The sequence below is a fragment of the Miniopterus natalensis genome, chromosome 1 (genome assembly GCF_054644295.1).
Source record: "Miniopterus natalensis isolate mMinNat1 chromosome 1, mMinNat1.hap1, whole genome shotgun sequence".
Taxonomy (NCBI): Eukaryota; Metazoa; Chordata; class Mammalia; order Chiroptera; family Miniopteridae; genus Miniopterus; species Miniopterus natalensis.
In genome coordinates, this window is record NC_142081.1 from 84904221 (window position 1) to 84930107 (window position 25887).

At 41.6% G+C, this 25887-nt stretch overlaps 1 long non-coding RNA gene and 1 pseudogene across 1 annotated transcript; both read left to right on the plus strand.

Moving 5' to 3' along the window:
• Window positions 1–7622: 7622 nt before the first annotated feature.
• Window positions 7623–18626, plus strand: LOC148094249 (uncharacterized). The gene is made up of 3 exons (XR_015714251.1): window positions 7623–7699; window positions 8494–8567; window positions 18525–18626. It is a non-coding gene; the product is annotated as an uncharacterized LOC148094249 (long non-coding RNA).
• LOC107536125 (KATNB1-like protein 1 pseudogene) lies at window positions 9641–11341 on the plus strand (annotated as a pseudogene).
• Window positions 18627–25887: the final 7261 nt, after the last annotated feature.

Consider the following 25887-nt stretch of genomic DNA (forward strand, 5'->3'; position numbering starts at 1 on the left):
GAGAAGAATGTATATTCTGCAACTTTGGGGTAATATATTCTGTAAATGTCAATTAAATTCATCTGATCTAGTGTGCCATTTAAAGTCACTGTTTCTGTGTTGACTTTTTGTCTGGAAGACCTATCCAATGAAGTCAGTGGGGTGTTAAAGTCCCCTAGGATCCAGGAGATCACGGTTTGATTCCCAGTCAGGGCACATGCCCAAGATGCAGGCTCAATCCCCAGTTAGAGGCATGCAGGAGGCAGCCGATCAATGACAACTCATCGTTGATGTTTCTATCTCTCTCTGAAATCAATAAAGATATAAAAAATAAAATAAAAAGATGATTAGTTTTGGCGATCTAATGTATAGTATGGTGATTATGGTTAATAAAACTGTATTATACACTTGAAAGTTGCTATGGGAGTACTTCTAAATGTTCTCACCACAAAAAAAGAATTGGTAATTATGTGAGGTAATGGAAATGTGAACAAACGCTCATGTGGTAATCATTTAACAACATAAAAGTATATCAAATGAACACACTGTATACCTTCAATGTATACAATGTTATACATCAACTTTATTTCAATAAATCTGGAAAAAATTTAGAAATTAAAAAAAAAAAAAGCCCATATCTCATTACGTATAGTTCCAAAATAGCAACAACCCAATTAGTTATGATTTTCTTTGAAAATAAAATTATTTGGTAACTTTTGTATGCTTTTAGCCTAGCATCTAACCTTTATAGAAAAAGGTAGGTTTATCAACAGAAAAGTATAATTACTTTTTTATGGAATAAATGCATACATAAAAATATCATCATATGTCTACAGAAACGCACAAAAAGATTTAAATTTTCCCTGAGAAATTATTATTTAAGGAGTTAAGCCTGAGTCCCTAAGAGTACAAAAACAAGAACAAAACTATTTTTTAAAAATATAATTATGCAAATAACTCTTCTAGTTAACATTAAGCATCTGAAAAAAAGGGGGCTCTTCCTATTAAGCAATTCCTCTTGACCCAAATTTCAAAAATGTCTCCAATTATAGAATATGAAATAGTTTTCATTTTGAACATAATTAATGGAAGGCAACTTTTAAACAGAAAACATCTGGTTAAAGTTTCCTCAGGCTTAGAGAACGACTAACAAGTAGCCATAGTAACAAGAAGCCACCAGAAGCAGTTTTAAATGTGTTTAACCAATCAGTGACCAGAGCCTAAGTCACCAATCAATGTCAGCTGCTTCCTTTGGAAAGAAACCCAGTCAGAGACAAGCTTATTTGGATAAACATGCCTCAGAGTGCCAACCATTCAACACCCATCTCACCCGATTAACCGAACTGCTTCAGGTGATGTCATCCCACTTATGTCTCTGAAAGTCCACTAGTCTTTAAACTCCACTCCTTCAAAAACCATATATAAGAGGATCAGGCTACTGTGTTAGAAAAGACTGTGCCTGACCAGCATAGCTCTCTTGATATAATGAGCAACAAATTCCAATTTCGTCTTTTTATTTCAGATACTGAGGGCTCAATAACCTCCGGCAAGAATTTTTTAAAGTCCTAGGATAATTTACCACCTTTACATTTTCCATTTCTTAATAAAATATAAATGAAGTCTGCTATTTCTTTGACCCATTTTACCATAATTAAAACTATTATAAATACCAATTTAAAAAATGGTGAGCAACTACAATATTGGGCTTTTCTCCTTAAACGGAAAAACATTCATGGAGATAATAGAGTTTATTAGGAAGAGCCACAAAGAATATTTAAAATGCACATAGTTGACAGTTAAAATTTTCAGAACAATTCCACATCAAACTTGTTTCTTGTTTAAGAATTTGCATAATGTTGAAAACAATACACATACGTTAAACTCTATTCGCTCAGTAGATATTTGTGTAGTACTGTATCCTAGGCCTTTTTCTAGGCACTAAGGCTGTATGGCAATGATTAGACAAAAATCCTAGTCACGAGAGTGAAGTAAACACACAATAACAATAAACTCAGTAGGTGAGATATACAGTGTGTTAGAGGGGATAGAAAACTAAAGCAGAGAAATAAAATTTTGAAATGTTGTGGGGGGAGGGGGGGTAAAATATTAAGCTGGCCAAGAAAGGTCTTGCTAAGAAAGTGGCTTTTAAGTAAAGAACTAAAGGAATGTAAAGAGTGTGCCATGAGTGTATCTGAGGGAAAAGCATTCCAGATTGAATCAACAGCAAGTACAGGCGGATGCCTGGAGTGTTTAAGGAATAGTGAGAAATTCAGCGTGGTTGGAAAAGAGTGAAGGGGATAGAACATAGAAGAAGTTCAAGTCTCAGAGACAGATCTGAGATGAACAGAGTATGCAAAGCCTTCTAGGCATTAGGAAGAATCTGGCCTGTACTCTGAGTGAAATGGGAGGCAATTGGAAGGTTTTAAGCAGAGGAACAACATAATCTGACTTACTATTTAATAGGTCCACTGTGTTCAATGGAAAGAAAGGAAAAGGGAGGGAGGGAGGAGGGTGAGGGCACCAATTTGTCAACTATTACACTAATCTAGACAGCGGACGATAGTGACCTAGGCCTGGAAGATATGATTGGCTTCTGGATATATTTTGAAGGCAACCTGACAAGATTTGCTGAGAGATTAGATGTGAGGTGTAGGAGAAAGAAAAAGACAGTTGAAGATGACACCATGTCTCTGGCAGAGCGATCGGAAGAGTTGTCATTAACTCAAACAGGGCAGGTATGAGAAAAGATATCAGTAGTTCAATTTTGGACATCTTAAGGCTGCAAGACCCAATAACTATCAAAAAATAGGTATCACGTAGGCAGTCTGATATATAGGTCTGGAATTAAGGAGAGAGATCTGGGCTGGAGAAATAAATTTGGAGATCATTAGCATATACTATACAAAGTATTAAAAGTCATTAGAAAAACGATCAAGGACTGAATCCTGGGACACTTAAATGTGTAAAAGCTGGGTGATGAGGAGAAACAAGGAAAACGGATTGAGATGAATGGACTAGACCAGCAGGGGGGGAACCAGATAAGTGTATTTCCCCAACTGAAAACTAAAAGTCCTGAAAGCCAAATGAAGAAAGTGCTTTGGAAGGCTGAGTTTTCCATTGGGTCAAATATTGCTGATAAATTATGCAAAATGAGGTCTAGGAAATTACATCTAGACTTATTAAAGTGAAAACCAGTGGTGGGGGTGGAGGGAGGGATTGAGCAAAAAGGGGGAAAAAAGAAAAATCTCATGGATGTGGACAACAGTGTGGTGACTACATGAGGGGAAGGGGGGATTGGGGGGGTGGAGGAGGGTATAGGGGCTATAAATGGGGATGGAAGGAGACTTGACTTGGGGTGGTGAACACACAACACAGTGTATAGATGATGTGTTGTGAAACTGTGCACCTGAAACCTGTATAATTTTCTTAACCGGTGTCACCCCAATAAATTCAATAAAAAGGGGAAAAAAAAGAAAACCAGAGGTAACCATGAGAAAAACAATTTTGGAGAAGATGTGGAACTGAAAATTACTAGGGTGGGTTCAAGAGTGCATGGAAGGGAAATGAGAATCAGTAAGTATAGATAGTTCTTTTAAGGGCTTCGTAGCTAAATGGCATGATTGTGGATAATCTAATTTTCTTCTTGCTTAGCTTTAGTATTCAATCCTTTCATAATTATTATGCAGTATTTTTGCAGTACTTAAAAGTTTTTAAATTACATACATGTGGCACTATATGCCAGGCCAGGTATTAAATTCACAAAATTATACAACTAAAAGATCCCATAAAATTTTTCTACATATATATTATATATAAAATAATTATAATTTTTCTCATGTTTACAAAGACCACAGAAGGATTTCCTGCTTGATGAAAATCATCCAAACTCTAGAATATTTTACACTATGACTCAAATATACAAAGTATTTAGTCATATTAAAATGGCATAACAGGAACAAAGGGAGAAACATGCAGATAATATTCTCACTTTATAAACTGAATTTTTGTAAATTGTATAATATGAAGTCACTGTTGACAAATTTGGAGTGCTGCATACCGAGATATGCTCTGTTTAAAAGGAAAGATAAAGGCATGCATGCAGCATACCTTTAAAAAGAGGATTCACTACATTGGCAACACCTTGGTTTATAGCGCAGGGGCAAACACTGCCTGCAGGCAAAATCCAGCCCAGTGCCTGTTTTCATAAATAAAGTTTTTTTGGAACACAGCCACACCCATTCATTTACCTATTGTCCATGACAGATATCAGAGATTTGATGGCCCACAAAGTCTATAATAATGACTATCTGGCCCTTCACAGAAAAGGTCTGTCAACCCCTGATTTAGCAGACTGATGCCTTGTTGTGTTTTAATAGGTTTACTCATTATACTAAAATTTTTATAGAAGGTATGGAACAAATTGCCTTGAGAAATCCCTTGGCTTTCACATTAATTTGAGAGTCCAACATTTGAGCAGTCTTGTATTAGGAACAAAACACAAGAATGTAATAACTAGCAGTTTTGATGGTAACAAAGTAGAGTGCCAGTGTAGCATGTAATTCCCTTTTATAACTCAGCAGATATTAAAAGTATTCTAACAAAATTTGCTTAGGACATGACATCAAACTACATTCTTTAAATAAACTTCAATTGTGAAACAATCAGTATACTATAGACCAGACCTAACCTCATGTTTACCAGTGGCTGCACACTATTTTATGTGTGTAACTATTTCCTTATTGATAGGTATTTAGACTACCTCCAACTTTTTGGTATGCAATACTATAATAAATGTCCTTAACATATACAGGGTGCCCCCCAAAAATGTTACACACTTTAATAGCCGATAGCTCAATTTTGAAAATGAAATGTATTTTAACACTGCCTTTATAATTATTCAAAGTGTGTGTATACATTTTTGGGTCACCCTACATATGTATATATGTAACATATTTATATAAATACCCTTAATGCATATATGTCCTTAATATCTGTCATATTCTTATATAGTACGTATAATGACCTGTTATATGTCTTATATACATAATAATATATAATAAATGTTCTTAGAATGTGTGTGTGTGTTTATACAAGTCATGTTTTCCTGTAGGATCTAGCTCTAGAAGTGAAGCTGTTGGAATAAAAGAATGACACATTTAAAATTTTGAAACATCCTGCTAAATTACCCTTTGAAAAAGATGTACCAATTTCATCTATCAACAGTGTATGAGGCCCGGTCCAGTGTGGCTCAGCAGTTGAGCGTCAACCCAGGATCCAGGAGATTGGGGTTCGATTCCTGGTCAGGGCACATGCCCGGGTTGCAGGCTCAATCCCCAGTCAGGGGTGTGCTTGGGTTGCAGGCTCAGTTCCCTGTAGGGGGTGTGCAGGAGGCAGCTGATCAATGACTCTCTCATCATTGATGTTTCTATCTCTCTGTCCCTCTCTATGAAATCAATAAAGATATATTTAAAAACAAACAAACAAACAAAAAACTGTGTATGAGAATGCCTTTTTCCTTTCATTTGCCAACTTGTTATTTTTTTAAATAAAATATTATTATGACTTCAAAAAATGGTATCTCATTGTTTGTTAATTTGCATTTTTCTGATTACCAGGCAAGGTTGAATATCTGTAGTAAAAATATAAAACTTGTTAATCATGACTATTAGCTCAAATTGGAATTCATTTTATAGGAAAATAACAATTACCTACTGTTAAGTATTGCTATCGGGTTACCTATCAGAATCTTCGTTCCTCACCAGTTTGTCCACTCTTTCTTTGCTGAAATAATCCATTGCTGTCATCATCAGCAGCAGTATAAGTGTTTTCTGTTATTTCCATTTTGTGCTGTTTTTTTCTTCAATTTTAAATGAAAGCTTGATATTAAAAATAACTGGTATTACTTTACACATTAAAAAGATGTTTTGTGTTTTCATTAATTTGGCACTTAGTTTAATTGTCATGACTTTAATCAACAAAAACAGTTTTCTGTTTACTTTAATTTTATCATTACGGGTATTCTGCTTCATTACTGTTTCAGTAAAGCAGGGTTTTTCAAGATTTTGAAAGGGCTTTCTTGCCTAGCCTGTGTGGCTCAGTGGTTGAGTGGCAACCCATGAACCAAGAGGTCACATTGATTCCCAGTCAGGGCACATGGCCAGGTTTCGGGCTCCATCCCGGTAGGGGGCTGTGCAGGAGGCAGCCCATTGATGTTTCTATTTCTCTATACCTCTCCCTTCCTCTCTTTCTCTCTAAAAAAAAATCAAAAACATATTTAAAACAAAAGGGCTTTCTTACTTTTGTGCTCTCATTCACATCCACTCTTTGCTCCCTAACATCCCCCCTCCCACTTCCCCCACTCCACTCCTGGCATTAGTCTAGCAAAGACAGAGAAATAAAAAGACAAAGACACAAAATGTTTCCTCTTCTGTCTTTCCCACCTGGGTTTCCCATTACACATCCAGATTTAGATGTGACATTGTGCTTCAGTAACAAACAGGAAGCTTTTCTCTTTCTGCATTAAGCCATTCATTCCCCCATTGCCTTTTGCAATTCTTTTTTTTTTTTTTTTTAAGATCCTGGGGGTATCAGAAAAGTGATGGTATTCATAAAATATATGAACCAAAATTTACCCCAACATAAGAGCAGAGTGAAACTGATGTATGGTTAGTTAATGTACAACTCTGGAAAACTTCAGTAATGCTCCCCAAATTTCACATTCGATTACCACAAAATTTTATAGCTAGAGGGTATAGAAATAATAATCTACTTTAGCCCCATATTTACTGATAATGGCAATAAAACCAAGGTTAAATGATCTGACCAAAGCTCGCCAGAGGTTGGGGAGCTGAAGCACTGGTTGCTCACCACCGAACAACCAGCAGACCCGACCTGGGGACAACCTGGTGCCGGCTCCAAGCGCAGGGAGAAGCGCACAGCAGGAGGGGCGGGCGGGCGCGCGAGGCCGGGAAGGCGGGGAAGGCGGGGCCCGCGGGGCTCGCTGCAGCCGTTCCCCCGGGCACCGCACGCCTCGCACCGCCCGTCAGTCCGCGGCTCCGACACGCCCTCCCCGGCGCCGGTTCTCCTAGTCAGCCTCCCCGCGCCTCACGCCCCGGCGCACACGCGGCGGCGGGGGCCGGCGTCCCCGCCTCGCCTGGCACCATCAGGGACAGCTCCCGCATGTCCTTGTAGCCCAAGCAGGGCGCCCGCCCAGCTGCCCTGGGCCAGCGAAGGCAGGCACAGAACTGAGGACACGGACGCCACGGGCACCCCACGGCCAGCCAGCGGCTCGCGCGCAGCTCTCAGCCCCGCCCCCAGGCTGGCCCAGCTGGGGTCGCCTCCGCTCGCCCTCTGCTGCCGCCTTCACGCGCAGCTGCTGGTACTGGCCTTCGGGTGTCTGCACCAAGCGCAGGGCAGTGTTCTCAAGCTCAGCGCCCCTCACCCAGCACCGGGCCCGCGCTCCCGGCCCGTCGGCCGCCCCCTGCGCAGCTCCCGGTGCCCAGGGCCCCGCAAGCCGGCGCCGAGGGCGGCGCGGGGCGGGGCGGGCGAGGGGCCCGCGGACGCGCTCCGGCCGCGGTACCGACGTCAACGGCCGGGCGTGGTGGGGTGCGGGGCGACGAGGTGGGGCGCTCAGCGGCCAAGCGGCGCGTGGAACCTCTCTGGTCAAGGCGTCTGCTCCAGCCACGGGGGGCGCGGGCGCGTGGACTCGCTGGGGACTCAGGTGCGGGCGCCGAAGGCTAGGAGAGGGGCAGAGGCAGGGGGCGCACAGCGGGAAACTCGCGGGTGCACGTCAGCGGGCACCACCAGGAGTGGAGTCCGGTGGAGTGGGGTGGGCGGCGCGCTGGGCCACAAGTGGACATGCCCAGGCCCAAGTTCCCGCGCCAACCTTGGGGGGGCCCGGGGCTGGCAGGGTGTGGGGGTCGGGGGGCGGGGACGCGCTGGGGGCCCAAGTGCTGGCGCCAAAGGCAAGGGAGGTGGGCGGGGGTGTGGGGGTTGGCGTGAGGGTACAATCTAGAGGGTGCCAGTTGGGAATGGGGGGGGTCGTGGCTGGGGAGGGTAGTTGAGAGGGGATAGTACTTAAGGTGGCCAGAAGTGCCCTAGGACATTTCTGAGAATTCCATAAGAAACCCACCTGGGAACCCCTCTCCTCCCTCATCTTCAGGAAGCATCCCTAGTCCCAGGCCTCAAAGCAGGCCCTTTGAGGGTAATGCACCACCTGGGGCTGGGAAAGGAGCTGGAGGCCCTAGAAGATGTCCAAGGCGCCTGCACAGGGATAGTGGCAGCAGGGAAAAAGGCTGAGCCCTGTGTCTTTGCCCTTTTACAGGGGAAGAGCTAGCAGCCTCTACTCTGCACAGCAGCACAACTCAGGTGTCCTCACAGCGCATCTCAGAACCAAGAGACAGATAGATGGTCAGATAGGGTGCAGACTGAAGACTTACGTCCCTCCTGGAAGTGTGTTATGCACTGAGAAGCAACGCCAGTCTGGTAAATTTCCTAACCAGGTTTATTTTGCAGGATCTTCACTGCAGTTTCAGAAAGCATGTGTTCCAGGTCACTGGTTCTCCAGCTTCCTGAGCAGGGGTTTGGAGGTGAGCAGAGCAAAGGTGACCCTGCATGTTTTTGGTGGGGGGTTTTGTGTGAATATTTTTTAATAAATAAAATAAATTGCAGACAGCCACATTTGAGCGAGAGGAGGGGGGAGGGAGAGGGAGAGAGAGAAACATCCATAAGCTGCCTTCTGCACGCCCCCTACCAAGGATCCAGCCCACAACCCTGGCATGTGCCCTGACAGGGAATTGAACCAGCAACCTTTCAGTGCACCATTGGATGCCCAACCAATTGAACCATACTGGCCAGGGCGGCCCTGCATGTTTATGAAGCCCTCCTCTCCTCTGGGGAACTGGAGGGGAGGCTGGGTGCACTCAGGGCTGGGCAGCACCAGCCTCTGGGGTCCTCTCTAACTGGACACATATTTCAGATGAGTCTGTCACAGCAACAGATATTCAAGAGCAGGGTCAGGCCAGAATGAAAAAGTGATCCCATGCTCATCCAGTTTGTTTAAAGACAGCCTCCCCTGTCTCACCCTGAAAGATGATGGTTTAGGGTCAGGAATGGCACAGGGGTCAGTATGTAAAATGTGCATGGGATAATAGGGATAGAGGGGAGAACATATTCACCAGGACCCAGCCATGTTTTCAAATGATTATAAATTATTTTATCAGTGCATTTGCAAAGGTTTATAAAAACATCTATAATATATTTTTTCCTCAGATTTTAGAGTTCCCAGTTTGACAGCAAATGCAATAATGATTTGTTTCAAATGCCAGTGTTTAAGCTGTATAAAGTTGATTTTATACATTTTTCTTGTCAGTTGCATTGTGGTTAATGAAATTAAACACACCAATCACATTTGTCTTCAGGGGACAAGAAACTGACCACACCACTAATTTATTTTTCTATTAAAATAAGTTGCAGCCCTGGCCCATGTGGCTCAGTTGGTTGGGCGTCTGCCAGTGCACTGACAGGTTGCCTGTTCAATTCCTGGTCAGAGCACATGCCCAGGTTTCAGGCTCAATCGCCGGTAGGGGGCGTGCAGGAGGCAGCCTATCAATGTTTCTCTCTCACATCAGTGTTACTGTCTCTCCGTTTCCCTTCCTCTCTCTCTAAAAATCAATTTAAAAATCTCTTAAAAATAAATTGCAAACAGACACATTTGAATGACCCTGAGTGGGGTTCACACAGGAGCCCAGGGGACACTCTGGGCTTCCAGGTGCAGTTCATCAGTGCCAGAGCTAGGCTGTGGTGCCAGTATTCAAGAGATTATGACATCTGAAACCTACAATGTTAAAAAATGAAACTTTTGTAATAATATTGAGGATCGTTTCATTGATCTTCCTAGAAAAAGAATCTTTAATTTCACTAATAAGAATATGAAGGAAATTAAGAAATCTACAAAACAGTTGGCTAGTTACATAAATAGTGCAGTTGGACAAGCTGTGAATAGCCCGGATAAACTATGTAAGATGATGTATCACAGAAAGTAAGTTCATCATCCTTTCCCAAGTCCTTGTTATAAAAAGAAACAGTCCCATAGAAGTTGGGGCTGTGACATGGCAAATAAAGAAAAGAAACTGGCCTGTGCAGGCCATCTGCCTGAAAAGTTACACCATGATAGTTGAACGTATTTGCTTAACTCTAGTGATTCTGGCTTTTCACAGAAATCCCATCATCAAAATACAGAGTTTTGATTTTTTGGTGTTTTTTCCCCGAGGTTTCCCAGGACTATAACACAATGGCCCAAGTTTTTGTCAGCAGGAATTTGAGGTTGACTGTAGCTTTAACTTTCTGGAAAAAGAGAAGAATAAGTGAACTTGAAGCTTATTTGGTGAGGACAGAAGACTGTGGAGTGGGGGTGGGTTGCCTTCTTGTACTCACCAATAGTTTACAGGAATTAAAAAACAGTACATCTCACTTGGCTGCATTGTAGACTTGTCTCTGTAAAGTCACTACTTAAAAGCAAATTTGAAGAATATATAATAGTTGGTTTAAACTGGCTCCAAGCTGTCATAAAAAGGCAGTGGTCAGAACTATCATCCAAAACAGAAATTGTAAATGATAAAAATACTCACATTTTAAAAAGAAACAAGTGGCTTGTGGAAACAAGAAAACCATCTTACTTTGCTTCCAGGACACACTGATAATATAGCTAAGGATGTAGATGCTTATTTATTACAGTTGCATTAAGAGACTTCATCTACTAAGGAGCATTTGGTTATTCAAAACATCCCTGAACTACTTGATTTCCAAAAAATGTCTCATCAAAAAACTGTGAGCTGTGGAAGAAATTAAAACTTTATTTTTAAAGCCACATAATGAAAACACTAAGAAAACTGTAACAATCTGCTTTATATTAAAGTGGGAAAATATCCAAAAGGAGCTGCTTAAATTTCATTGAGGTATCCGTGCACTATGAAGATTGTTGACCTTTGCTGCATTGGGATTTGTAGGGTTATTTGGCAACATTGTTTAAAAACTACTGGATCTTAATGCAGTCCTGCCAAGGGATATATTTTATGCTATGTGAAAAAAAATAAGAAAACTTATTACTAGAAACCACAAAGACCAATCATCGTTACTTTTTTTAAGATTGTATTTTATAAGAAAACACTCAACTGTGTGCTGCTATTTTTCTGATTTTGAAAAGACTTTTGAAAGTATAAAACATTATAGCAAATAATCAGTACTAAAAGTTTTTGTCCACGCTGAGACACTGTGTATACAAAATGCCTTAATTATTAATAAGTCAATGTATATGATACCAATATCAATTTTTAAAAAATTAAAATCCGCCTGGCCAGCATGACTCAGCAGCGCAGCATCGACCTATAATCCAGAAGATTAAGTTTGAGTCCCAGTCAAGTCACATGACCAGGTTTTGAGCTCAATCCCCAGCAGGGGGCGTGCAGGAGGCAGCCAATCAATGACTCTCTTTCATCATTGATGTTTCTGTCTCTCTCTCCCTCTCCCTTCCTCTCTCTGAAATCAATAAAGATATATTTTTTTAAAAAGTGCACACTTCCATTTATAAATTATATAAGCCACAGGAGTGTAGTGTACAGCACAGGGAATATGTCAGTAATAACCTAATAACTTTGCAGGGTGATGATAGTTACTAGACTTACTATGGTGATAACATTGTAATATATATAAATGTCAAATCATTATGTTGTACACCTGAAAGTAATATAATATTGTATGCCAACTGTACTTTAATAAAAATTTAAAACAGAAACACGTAAAGAAAAGCAGACCTTCCAGCCTTCAGATATTGTTAGGTAAATATATAATGCTTGAAGTCGTTGCTAATTAGCTGACCAAGAAAAAAGACATAAACACAGACAACCTCATGGCTTAAAGAGGGACAACTGGGATTCTGATGACATCAATGAATCACCAAAACAATCCTGGTTATATTGTTTTAGCCACTGTTAATCAGGTCAGTGCAGCTAAAAGCGTTCTATCTGATAAATTTCCCAAGGCCTACAGTATATAATCTGTATCTATCTGTGGTAGGCAGTTAGATAGACATGAGCAGGGCAAGGACGATGGGTCATTCAGTTTGGACCCCCTGACCTTTCCTCCCTAGACATAACATCCAGGCCTCAGTTGTATTTCGGCTCCAGACCCATAAAAGCAGCAAAACCAGACCAGCGACACCAAGGCTGACCTCAGGACCAGCTGCATTGAATAATGACCCCGTGCCCTGGTGCCGACCAATCAGTGGAGACCTTGACCCTGAAAGGACACACCTGGAAAGCTGCTGAATATTCTATTGAGATCTTCCCCTGAGATCTCCCATAAAGTCTTCACGCTTAAAAGCCTTAGGAGGAGGAGGACCCAGCACGTTCTCCCTCCTGGGATCACTCGTGCCCCTCCCCCCCCACACACACACACTTCACCTTTACCTTCCTCACCTCTAAGCTCCAAGGGCCTTTCCTTTGCCTCCATAACCTATTTCCTAAGCCCATTTCTTCTACAGATTACTTCTTTTCAAAAGCTTCCAAGCACATGTGGTCATGACTCACAGGTTTGCATAATCCATTCTCCTGCGTGAATGCTCTTCCAGTTTTGGTGGTCTGAGCACCTAAGCATCCTACCGGAGTTAACCAAAATATCACCACCCCTGAGAGGCCTTCCCGATTGCACCTCCCTCCAGACATTCGCCCTCTGCTGTGTTTTTGGGATACTGGGTGTGTGGGTCCATTAATATTTATCACTCTTTATCACATTCTTTCTTTGATAAGAGTTCCGAGCTCCTCAAGGAAGTACACATGCTTTGTTTTATATTTGAGTATCCAGCCTGAAAAGGCATTATTGATATAATGCTTGAAAAGTAGTGGGTGTCAGTACATTCTCAAATGAGAAGACAAAGGAACAGGAAGATGCCTGAAGAGAAAGGGGAATATTTTGCAACATGATGTTCGCTAGCAACTAGTAGTCAACTAGTTACTAATAAAGGAAGAAAGCAAAGGGAATTGGACACTGAGCCTGTTTGCCTCACTAGGAAGCTACAGTTCCATACACTTCAAGAGATCACAGTATTGCCCGGCCAAGGATTAACACCCCTCCTTCCCCCTCCAGTACTGGTTTCAGGGTGGAGGGGAGGAACAGGGAGGTAAGCGCCTGTGCAACAGAAATCAAAATAGTGCAGGGGGAGGTGCTTGACCGGAGAGCCTATCAAGTATCTCCTGGAAAAGGGATCACCTGGGTCAGTGGTGGACCTGTTTCAGAAGCCCTGTGAAGGCTTGGGAAGTTGATTATTTTTTTAAAAAAAATATGTCTTTATTGATTTCAGAGAGAGGAAGGGAGAGGGAGAGAGAGAAACATCGATGATGAGCCATTGATTGGCTGCCTCCTGCAGTCCCCTACCAGCAATTGAGCCCACAACCTGCGCATGTGCCCTGACTGGGAATTGAACCTCGATCTCCTCGATCATAGGTTGATGCTCAACCGCTGAGCCATGCCGGCAGGACTGATTGGTTGTTTTGAGAAAGTTCCTGATCCTTCCTAAGCCCATGATAATATAATAAACCCAGCTCAACAAAGAAGTTCACTCTCTCGCTCAGTGACCCAGTGACCCCCTCTTGTCCCATTCACTCGTGCATTCTCTCTACATATGGCCACGTGGCCTTAGCAGTCCTGTGGCCAACAGCCGCAGGGACTCCAAATGCAGGCTCCAGGTAGGAGCCTGGATACCGCAACACAGACATGGATTACAGGGGGGAACACAAGCTAAGCTAGCAGGATGCTGGACTGGACCAAGCTTTAATATGGCACAGGATCTCTGGACATTGGCCCTATTTCTAGCCCTGATTTTCCATGGTGGGATAGACAGAGATGGGACATTGGGAACTCAGGAGGGGCACTCTTTTGATTTTGCTGTGAGCACTCCAATCTTACCACCAGACCTCATCCTTCCTTGTGAGTCCCTGAAAATGCTTTTTCTTGCAACATGGCAAGGACCACACTTCCACTGGCAACAATTAGATGAAAATTATGATATATACCTTTGACTTAATTTTCTTTTTCTCCTAAGGTGGTAACAGTGAGAAGTCACTTAAGAGAAGGCTTGGCTAATTGGGCAACTCTTGGCTTTAAGGGGAGAACACCTGTCCTACAAACTTGTTGGTACCTGCAGTACCGGCAGCACTGAGAGTCTGGGCGGGGCTTCCCTGTGAACATGTTGCCCAAATTCCCAGGCTCTCCCACCCCCATGAAGGCAGACGGGGCAGGCCATTCCCAGCCTGCACATTCCTGAGAAGTGGCCCTGGCGTGTGCTCACTAACTCTAGCTCTAAATCAGTGGTTCTTACCTAGAGGAGATTTTGCTCCTTAAGAGATATTTGGGAATGCCGAGATACTTTTGGTTGTCATAACTAGTTTGTGTGGAGTGCTACAGGCATCTAGTGGGTGGAGGCCAGGGGTGCAGCAAAGCACCCTACAGTGCACAAGGCAGCCCCCCAACAACAAAGAATTATCTGACCCCAAATGCGAATAATGCTGAGGCTGAGAAACCCTGCTCTCAATAATGATGCCACGGGAGAGGTTACTCATTCTCAGAAGCACCACGCCTGAAACGCTCAGCTCTAAAGCACTCCACCCAGTTACTTGGGATGGGCACACCCCAAAGCACGCTTCAGCACCCTCTGCAGATTCTGGGTCAGGTTACACCGCCACTCCGAATGGCCACAATGGCCATAACTGCCCACTGACCCTTTCACTCTCATTTGGGGGCCTTGTCTTATTCTCCACTGAGAAATTACTGACCATGGAGCCCAATTTCTCTCAGCTTGCTTCCCATTTTCCTCCCAGTTTACCTGCAACAGCGCCTGTTCTTGCCTGTCTATCCTCAGTCCCCATGGCTCTGACCTCCACCTTGAACTAGAGCCCATTCTCTCCAGGCCACCAGGGTCTTGCTCCACCAGTCATTCCCTCTCTGTGTGTCCAACCTCTGCAGAATCTTTGGCTCCTTCCCTTAGTCTATAAATATACACAAGACCCTGCATCCTTTAAAAAACTTTAAAGTTTTCTTAATCCAGCCCCTCTCAAGTTTTTACCTTACACTCGTCAACCCTTTACCACCTGATTTTACTTCTCCGAATACATATTCTCACTGTAAAAAACTTTCCAAAAAATGAATAAAACTCAAGTCTGCCTAAGATTACACCAATCAGCAACAAAGTATCCACTAGTAATCACTTTGCTTCCTCCTAGACCTCTGCTCTGTCTGTGTATTTATTCAGCTGTGTAATAAAGATTTATCTCGTGAGGGTTTTCTTCTCCCAGGACTGACATTATTCTGTGCATACTGTTCCACAACTCTTTCCCCCGTAGGTGGACTATTGTTATCCCAACACCATCTCTGCCTGTTTCTCTGCTCTTCCTTGCATTTCGGGGGCAGGAAATCTGGAAAGTGCTCTTCCCAGGCTCCCCTGGCAGCATATTTCTGGTTCAGCTTCCATTAATGTTTAGCCCTTGCTTGAGATTTGGAAGGTGGAAGAAAAGCAGGGGCCATTACAGCTTTAGAAGCAGGAAGATTAGTGGCTGCCACGGATGGTCTCCGTGGTTGTTAGGTAGGACATGATTTCTGGACAGCCCCCTGTGAATCACGAGCTTGGGGGCTTCAGGCAGCTAAGGTCATCACTGGCATTTTCCTGTGATACCTGAACTTTCTGATTTCCCAAGTGCTAGCATTGTCCTTCCAACAGCTGTGTGAGCCCCAAATCCATGAATTAGATGTTTTCAATTTAAGTAACCTGAATGATTTGTTTCCTGACTGAACCTTGACTGCTAGAGTCTTATATCCAGAAAGGGTTTTAGGATAAGGTTTTTGATCTGGTTAGATTTGAAGCTGTGAAAAATGGAAACTGCTGTGTTGGAGTAACAAGAACTTCAGGATGTTAGAAACGAAGACTGAGAGCATTGTGAGTGGGCTGGTTGCTTTGACTGCCCAGCAGAGGAAGCAAAGGAAATGGGCAGCTCAGCACATGGGATGGTCCGTCCACTAACCCCCTGGTCAGAGGACCAAAGAGGTTCTGTGACTGCCCTAAAGGGGCCTCCTGTCTCTTGTGGCTGCCAGACCAGTGAATGTGAAAACTAGCCTCAGTGTTTGAGTCTAGGGACTGCAAAATTACAATCTATGTTTAATCACAGCTTCTGTGGGTCCTGTTTTTACACTAAAGTTAGGGAACTGATTTGGAAAGAGTGTGACCCCAGTGATTTCACAGAATCCGAGTAGGGTGGAACCCTGGTTGAGGAAAGCAGCCTCTTTCCTGAGTCTGAAGAGAAATTTTCCTTTTGCATGAAGACCTGGCAGTGTCCTCATCTGAGATGGTTTTCTCACAAGGAGACTCCACATTATCCTCAAAACCCACCCTTCTTCCTCCTATGGCCTCTAGACCCATAACTAGAATCAGATCCCAGCAAACTTTGAGGGCAAGTACAACACTACTCACAGAGATGATGGAAAACATTCTAAAAGAATCACAGACTTTGATGATAGTCTGTAAAAAACTGGGATAAATTCTAACACTGTTTGTGGCACAGGCTGTTCACCAAATTTATTTTCCTCCTTCATAACTAGACTACATTTCCAAGCTACCTTGCAAATTTGATGTGACCATGTGATGGGATTTTGGTCAATGAAATATGGGCAGGAATAATAAATGTCACTTGTAGGAATGGCCAATGAAAAGTTCCTCAGAGAATTCCTCTGGTTTCTTCTATCTGTTGCCTGGGGGAGGCGGCGGGGGGGGGGGGGGGGGACCTGAAACACTGTGGGTGAAATATGAGTCTCTGTCTCTGTCATCCTGAGGTACTGCATGACTGCATGGACCAGAACTACCCTCTGCTGGGCTGCCCATTATGTTTTATATGAGGAAAAATATTAACCTTCCATTTTAAGCCCCGGAGATTTTGGTGTTTACCTGTAGTAGAAGTAAGCATTTCTTTAACTGACATATTCACTTAAGAATATATCTTGGAGAGCCCTGGCCAGGTAGCTCAGTTGGTTAGAACATTATCCCAATACACCAAGGTTTTGGGTTTGATCCCAGGTCAATACACATACAAGAATCAACCAAGGAATGCAGAAAAAAAGTGGAATGATGAACTGATGTTTCTCTCTCTGTCTCTCTCCTTCCTCTCTCTGTCCAATCAATGAATAAAAAAAACTTTAAAAGACTATATTTTGGAGACCTTCCCTCGCCAGTACAAATAGGTTTACTTCATTTTTTTAACTATTACATAATGTTCCACAATATAGACATTACATTACTATTTCTCTGTTTTCAGTTTTTTTGTCAATAAAACTTTGCAGTTAACACCTTTATGCATGTTTCTTCATATCTAAAACTGATAAAAAGTAATGGAATTGCTTAGACAAATAGTAGATTTACATTAATTTTTTATTGATGCTGCCAATTTGCCTTCCAAAATGTCTGTATAATCTATTCTACTACCAGTAGTCCATAAGATAACTGTTTCCCTGGTGTCTTGCCAATTTTAATAATCAGAATAATATTTGGAAAATATTAAGCTAATGTATTTTTCTTTAAATTTCTTCCTTGAATAATATTTCCCTGGAGACTTTCACCTCTAAGGCTGATGTGTGGGACTTAATGCCATCGTAGGAAAGGGAGGGAGGTATGCTGGAAGAAGGGCATTACTCAATTTGGAACCTCACATCTGACTTTTGTGAATTAGAAGCAAGTCTCTGAAACCAGTCTTTGGCAAGAGAGTTTCTTTAAATCCTGTAACAGATTAAGAATGAAGCCAAATTACTCAGGCACAAAAAAGAAAAAAATCTTACCATTGTGACACCATGGAAGGACCTAGAGGGTATTATGCTAAGTGAAATAAGTCAGTCAGAGAAATACAAATACCATATGATTTCACTTATATGTAGAAGCTAAAGAACAAATTAAATAAACAAGCAAAAGGGAAACAGACTCACCCAGCCAGTGTAGCTCAGTGGTTGAGCATTGTCCTAGGATCCAGGAGATTGAGGTTCAATTCCTGGCCAGGGCACATACCCAGGTGGCCGGCTTGATCCCCAGCAGGGGTTTGCAAGAGGCAGCCCCATCAATGACTCTCTCTCATCATTGATGTTTCTATCTCTCTTTCCTCTCCCTTCCTCTCTCTGAAATCAATAAAAACATGTATTTTAAAAAATGGAGACAGACTCATAGATACAAAAAATGGATGGTTGCCAGAGGAAGGAGGTGTGGAGGACTGGGTGAAAAAGATTAAGGGATTAAGAAGTACAAATTAGTAGTTACAAAATAGTCACAGAGATGTAAAGTACACCATGGGGAATATAGTTAATAATATTGTAATAAATATGTATGGTGCCTGGTGGGTACTGGAAATATTGGTGTTCACTTTTGTAAAGTACATGATTGTCTAACCATATGCTGTACACCTGAAACTAATAAAAATTATATTGAATGTAAACTGTAATTGAAAAATTTTTTTTTAATTTTACAGAGTGAGACCTAGAAAGCTACATTATCAGCCAGCTTTTCTGCATGACAAACTACCCCAAAACATTGTGATTTCTAACAATAAACATCTATTTGTCCTTGATCCTATCCTATGAGTTGGTTATTTGAGTGGGCCTTAGCTAGGATGCCTTTCCTGTGCTTGGTATCATATTGTAACTGAAATCAAGGTGTGGACACCTGCTGCCACAAAAGCCAAACTCCTGAGACAGGTGCTGGTAAAAGGGAAAGAGATTTATTCAAGTGTCGGCCACCTGAGAAGATGGGGGACTGTTGTTCAAAGCCCATATCACACCTCAGTGCAAGCAGAGGTTTTTATACAGCAGAGGGGGAAAGCAGAACAAAGAAATCAAAGGGAGGGAGTTGAAAGTTCTCTACTTGCAGACCAGCACAGTCCATTCTGATAAGGATCTTGAAACTGGTCAAGTGAGGTCTCATATGCATCATCCAGGTCTTTGTCATCCTGGTTCTATGGCTGAAGGTCAGCAAATCTCCTGAACTGGGATGACTTAAGGTCCAAGTCTGTATCTTCTGAAGTTAGTTCCTAGGATTCTTAAATATGCTGTTTATCTACAAGCTACATATTAGTCAGAGTCAGCATTTATAGAAACAATGTCAAAAAGAATGGTGGATGGGTTACAACTCACTCATGCATTTAGACTGTTGCTGGGAAAGCTGGGATGGCAGAAGCTCTTTCGCATGCTCCCATCCTCCAAGAGGCTAGGCCAGGCTTTTTCCATAGTGGCAGAAGAGTTTCTAGAAGCAAGAGAGGGCAAACCCCATTGACCAAGCACTTTTAAAGCCTGCTCTTGAATCCTTTTGTAGTTTTCCTATTGGGCAAAGTCACATAGCCTCAGATTTAAGAAATGGGGAGACAGACCCAACTCTTGATGACAGAAGCTACAAAGACACATAAAAAAATCATCATAACTACCTCCAGTGTTCTTCCGCATCCCTCTGCTCCAGACCTCCCTGTCTCCAATCTTTCAGTGCTTTTCTTTCAGGCTCTTTCCCAGCCAATCAGCCTATTCACCACAGCCATGAGCTCATATAAATTCTCACCTTGGGCTACTTTTCCTTCTACGTGCAGTGTTAAGTACTTTTTCCTTTGTGATAAGAGATGCAAAATGCAACAGTTTGTCTTTTAATCTGGAAATGTCCTGGTTCACCCCAACCCCTGTACACCCCAAATCTTTACTAAAGTGAATCTTCATAAAGATTATCTCCTACTTTATAGAACATGTGTCTTACCAGTGCCTCCTACTGTTAGCACTTCTTGTTCATCCTATCCAATCAGGAAATATCATCAGTGTAATAGATCAGTTTTATGTTCTACAGATGTCCAGGTAATCCAGATTGCTTCTGATTATATTATGACAATCTGTGGGTGAGTTAAATTAGCCCTAGGGAAAAACTGTAAATGTATATTGTCTAGTCCATGTAATTGCAAACTGTTTCAGATCCTATGTTACAATTGAGATAGAAAAGAAGGTATTTGCTAAATCAGTGGCTACATTACATGTACCTGAGGCCAAATTAATCTTCTCTAGCAAAGGTACCATTCCCAGCCTGGCAGATGTAGTGGGGGCTATTTGTTGAGCTTGTTACAGACAGTCTACAGTCATTCTCCAGGATGTATCTAAGTGCTGCAGGGGCCAGCCTAGTAAGTTAACTACAATGTGATAGGAGCCAGCACAGCTATATGCTTAAGATCCTTAAGGAGGCACTAATCTCTCTATCTTCCGCAGAATGCTATATTGTTTTTGTTTCACTATCTTGACCAGGAGTTTAGGATACATTTCAGAGACATCCATGTGACCTTTCCCATTATGGTAGTTATTACTCCACAGGCCAAGAATGCAATGTGGGGCTTACTCGAATGAGTATGCCAGTTCCTATTATACATTTGAAGACCAGAAAACAATCACTGGATAGATCTACCATTTATTCCCTGGTTTCTTTATATCCCACTCTAACAAGGGACCATGATGAGGCTCTGGGTCCCACGTACCTCATGTCAACTCAACAGCCCATGAAATAGCTGGGTATTCCCCTTTGCCCAGTGCACAGTCACCCAAATAAATGACCATAGGTTGCTTTGGGGAAGAACCCAGCAAATCATTTGGCATATACTTGCCATGATGTAGTAGGGTTCTTCTTTCCAGGAACCCAGCTAAGTTTTTAGTCAACATATTCTAGGTCTGAAAACTGACTTTGGTCTAGGAACTAAGAAAGGGATCATCATTCCTATTGAGACAACCACTTTCAACCTCATGCTCACCCATTCTTGCCTATCTATTTTGTTTTTTGTTTTTAATTTTTTTTTAATTTTTTGTTAATCCTCACATGAGGTTATTTTTTCCACTGATTTTTTTAGAGAGAGTGGAAGGGAGGGATGGAAGTGGGGGTAGAGAGAAAGAGAAGCATCCATGTGAGAGAGACACATCAATTGGTTGCCTCCCACACGCACTGGACCAGGGCCAGGGATTGAACCTGCAACCCAGATACATGCCCTTGATTGGAAATTGAACCTGTGAAACAAGGACAGTCATGGTAGGAAGGGTCAACTGAAAGCCCACTGAGTTCTTCCCCCATACTAAAATCATAAACAAAAAGCAGTAGCTCATCCCTGAAGAACTGTAGGAACTGATGCCACCTTCAAAGTTTTGAAAGATTAAGAGGTGTTATTTCTCAGTGTGCAGACCGATGCTCTAACCACTGAACACACCGGTCAGGGCAATTGCCCATCTATTTTGTACACAGGAAAAAGAAATTGTATTGACTTTCTCTACTACTCTACCTGTGGGTCAGGTACCCTACATTTTCTTGGTAGACCTCATCACACCTGATATTATTATACTCAAACATTTTTGTCAGTCTGATGAAGTACAAATTGGCTCTCCTTTTGTTTTGTTTGCATTTCCTGATTATAAAGCTAAGTATGTTTGTACGTTATTAGCCTCTTCTACTTCTTTTTCTGTGAATTGCACATGCATAACCATTGCCCATTCTTAATTGAGTAGTATTCTTTTTTCTTATTGATTCTGTAATATTAATGTTAATCACATTAGTGTAGTGTTAATCACATTTAATTATAATGTATTAATTACATTAATCAATATGATTATTAAAATACTTATAATTAACATGATATATCATATTGATTATGTCAATAATATATTGATATATAATATAATGCAATTAATAATGTAATATAATGTATAGGTAATCTATATATTGTTAATTGATTGATTATTTAATAAAGATTATGTATGATATGATTATATTAATATTCACATGAACATATATGAATACTTTATTAATATAATTATATTATTTTATTTCCTATAATTAATACCACATTCATGTTATTTTAAACAGAATTATATTGATGTATTATTAATGTATTAATATTATGAATATTAACTGATTTTGATATATACGTTGCTAAACTTCTTTCAGAAGTCATTGTTCATTGCTTTTATTTACCTAACGTCCCAATATTTAAACAAATCCCCTATGATCTGCTAACTCCAATACCTTACTGAATTTCCTCTCACCAGAGTCTTCAATGGCCTTCAAAGGTTAAATCCAAAGTTTTGTTTTTAATCTTGATCTGATTCATACGCAGCATTTTGCATTTCCTAAAAATCTTTCTTGGCTTCCAACACATGTGCTCCTGGTTCTCCTCCTACATCTCTGACAACTAGTCATCAATCTCTTATTGGGCTCTGATTCCTCTGGCTTCCCCTAAACTTAGCATTCCTCTAGGTTCTTTGTTTCTGTCTTTTGTTGTTGTTCCTCACACTTTTCCTTGGAGATCTCATCTAACCTCAGGATATACACTGTGACACACTAAATCTATTTTTGCATTCCAGACATGTCCCTCAGCTATAGTTTTTTATATCTGACTCTTTTTGGACGTCTCCATTTCAATACCACACAGGCATATCCAGTTCAATACCGCATGTCCAAAATGGAAATCTCACCCCTTCACAGCCAGTCTTCTTGAGTTCCCTACTTTCACTGGCCTCATTTCTCTCCTCCATTCATTCATTGTTGAACCCACTCCAATATGGCATCTGTCCCACCACTTCTGTATATATATTCTTGGTAGAGTTACTAACGATCATCTTGTTACCAAATCCAATATACACTTTCAGCATTTTTGTTCCTGGCTTCTTACAGTGAATTTTCTTTTTCATGAAGCACTACTTTCTTGCCGTTTTCATGTAACATTATTCCCTTTTTTCCTGCCTTGAATAATTGGCAGAACTCCCACATTGCTCCCTGACCTGTGAAACAAGGACAGTCATGGTAGGAAGGGTCAACTGAAAGCCCACTGAGTTCTTCCCCCATACTAAAATCATAAACAAAAAGCAGTAGCTCATCCCTGAAGAACTGTAGGAACTGATGCCACCTTCAAAGTTTTGAAAGATTAAGAGGTGTTATTTCTCTTAAATCGCCATTAAATTCAGCTGTTAGGCCTTTGCCAAAGAGAGAGAGAGGTCTTGGAAGATGACAGGATTTTCCTAAGACTAATTAGTCAGTGACTCTCATTAGAGCTGCTCTTTTGGGTATGATGCCTTTACTGTAGCAAGTCAGCACAGGCCCAGGCACCCGGTATGCTGCTATTAATCTAGAAAATGCTTCTTTCCCCTTTTGGCTCAATAAGCAGAGAGAAGTACAAACAGCATGCTTCCACTTGGCAGAGACAGCAAGACATTTTCACCCTCTAACCCCATTTCCTCCCTGCCATATTCAAGGGGGGTCTTCTGGGAACTTGATATTATCGATATCTATACAATATCCTGCTTATCCACTATTTTGATGACATTTATGTAGGATTATAAGGATTATATAGAATGGAATAGGACCTGATGAATTAAAATTAGGCAGTTCCTTGGATGCCCAACTAAGATATATGCCTGCTAAAGTGTGGGAGATGAATCCCATAAAAATATGGAGCCCCCAACCATTAAAAAAGAGGCACAACATTTGATGGGACTTTGTGAATTTTAGAGGCTACCACCTTAATTTGTTTGTGCTGCTATAACAAAAATACCAGAGACTGAGTAGCTTATAAACAATAAAAATCTATTTCTCACAGTCTGGAGGCTGGGAAGTCCAAGAGCAAGGAAGATCAAGGCGCCAGCATGGTTCCATTCTGTTGAGGACTCTCTTCCTGTTGATAGCCATCATCTTCTCACTGTATCCTCCAATTGTGGAGGGGACAAGGGAGCTCTCTGGGCCTCTTATAAGGAAAATAATCTCATTCATGAGAGCTTTGTCTTCATGACTTAAGCACCTCCCAAAGGCCCCACCTCCTAATACCATCATCTTTGAGAGTTAGGATTTCAACATAGGAATTTGGTGGCTACACAAACCTTCAGACCATAGCAGGTGTATATATCACATTTAGGTGTTTTCCTGCAGTACATATACTACATGAACCCATCTTGAGTAAGGCCCAGAACAAGAGAAGTATGTATGGAACCTGAAGTAACCATGACTGGAGAATAGGTTAGAGGAAAGTTATGCTGTTTTATGATAGTAACAATTTCTGTGTTGTAAAAACAGTTCTTGGCTTGCTACTGAACCCTGATAGAAACTGAATGCCTGACCACAGGTCAGGAGGTGATCATGAGATTGAGGTTACCCATGATAAGCAGTTGTTTTCTAATTCACTTCTCCATACATCTGAGGTGCACTCCATTATCTGGTGGAAGTATCAGATTCTAACCCAAACAAGCAGGTCCTGGAGACACAAATGAATTGCTTAAATAAATGGCTTATATTCCCAGCAGACCTACTCCTGACCTATTGCTGCTTCAATATCCAAACATGGATGGCCTCATGGGTAGTTTATTATATCCAGTTAACTGATGGTAAAATTTTTAATCTGGATTACAGATGGGTCTGCATAGTGTGCTAACACCAGATAGACAAGGAATAATGTAATGATACAGCCTCATGACGGAATTTTGGAAAGACTTGGAACTAACAATCAATGCATGGTGTTGGTTTTCATAGATTGAATGTTTGTATTCTCCCAAATTCCTTTATTGAAACTTAATCCCCAGTGTGACAATATTAGGAGGTGAGGCCTTTGGGAGGTGATTAGGTCATGGTGGTGGGGCCCTCATGAATGGGGTTAGTGCTTTTACCAAAGGGACCCCAGCTCCCTTGACCCTTCTGTCATGTGAGGACATGGCAAAGAAGAGGCAGTTGAATCAAGAAGCTGGCCTCAAAACACACCAAATCTGCTGGCACTTTGATCTTGGGCTTCCCAAGCTCCAGAACTGTGAAAAATGTTTGTTGTTTAAGCCACCTGATATATGGTATTTTGTTATATCAGCCTAAACAAGCTAAATCACTGATTTTCCCAAACTGGAATCTAGCCAATCCTCATTTGCAGATTTCATATTTTGCAAATTTGCCTACTCACTGAAATTTATTTGTAACCACACATTGATGCTGATAGAAAATTTGCAGTCATTTGAGGACATACATAGAGCAGTGACATTTTGAGTTGCCCTATGTACATGTTGCCAGCCAAAGTTGAACAAGGTGTCACTCCATCCTCTTGTCTCAGCTCTCCTACTGAACAAGTATCCTTTTTTGCGGTCTATTAAGTACCACATATTTCATATTTCTGTGCTTTTTGTTGGTGATTTTACTGTTTGAAATAGCCCCTAAGCATGGTGCTGATGTCCTGTCTAGTGCTCCTAAGCACGAGAAAGCTGTGATGAGACTTACGGAGACTGCATGTGTGTTAAACAGGCATGACTTACACTACTGTGCCTGTGCTTTCTAAGTTAAGGAATCAACACTATGGCACGGCACATCCAAAAAAAGGAGGAAAATATTCACTGATCTGTATGTCAGGTCACTTCAGAAAATGCTAACAAAGCATTCACAGTGTGTGACAAACCCATGGAAAAGAGGCTGAATTTGAGGGATCAGAGATGACAACTGATTTTTAAAAAACACACAAAAAACAAACAAAATAGCCATAGCAATGACCATTGTTTTGAGACCAAAAGCCAAAGAAATTTATGGTCACATTACCCAGGGTCAAGAAAACCCAGTCTGGTGCTGGCTCACACATTTCACAAGGCAACGCAGCATGAAGAATGTGAAAGTTGTAGGTGGTCAGGAGGCTGTGGAAGAATTTTGAATATGTCTGCTAGGTGTTGTACAGGAAAAGGATTATGTGGAAGAGCCGGTTTTCCATGCTGATGAGACTGGCATATTTGCCAAGTGCGTGCTGTGTTTGTTGATACAAATGCTGTGACCAGAAGTTCACAAGAACCCAACCCTTTATTTCCCCTTGGCGTTCAGTGTTA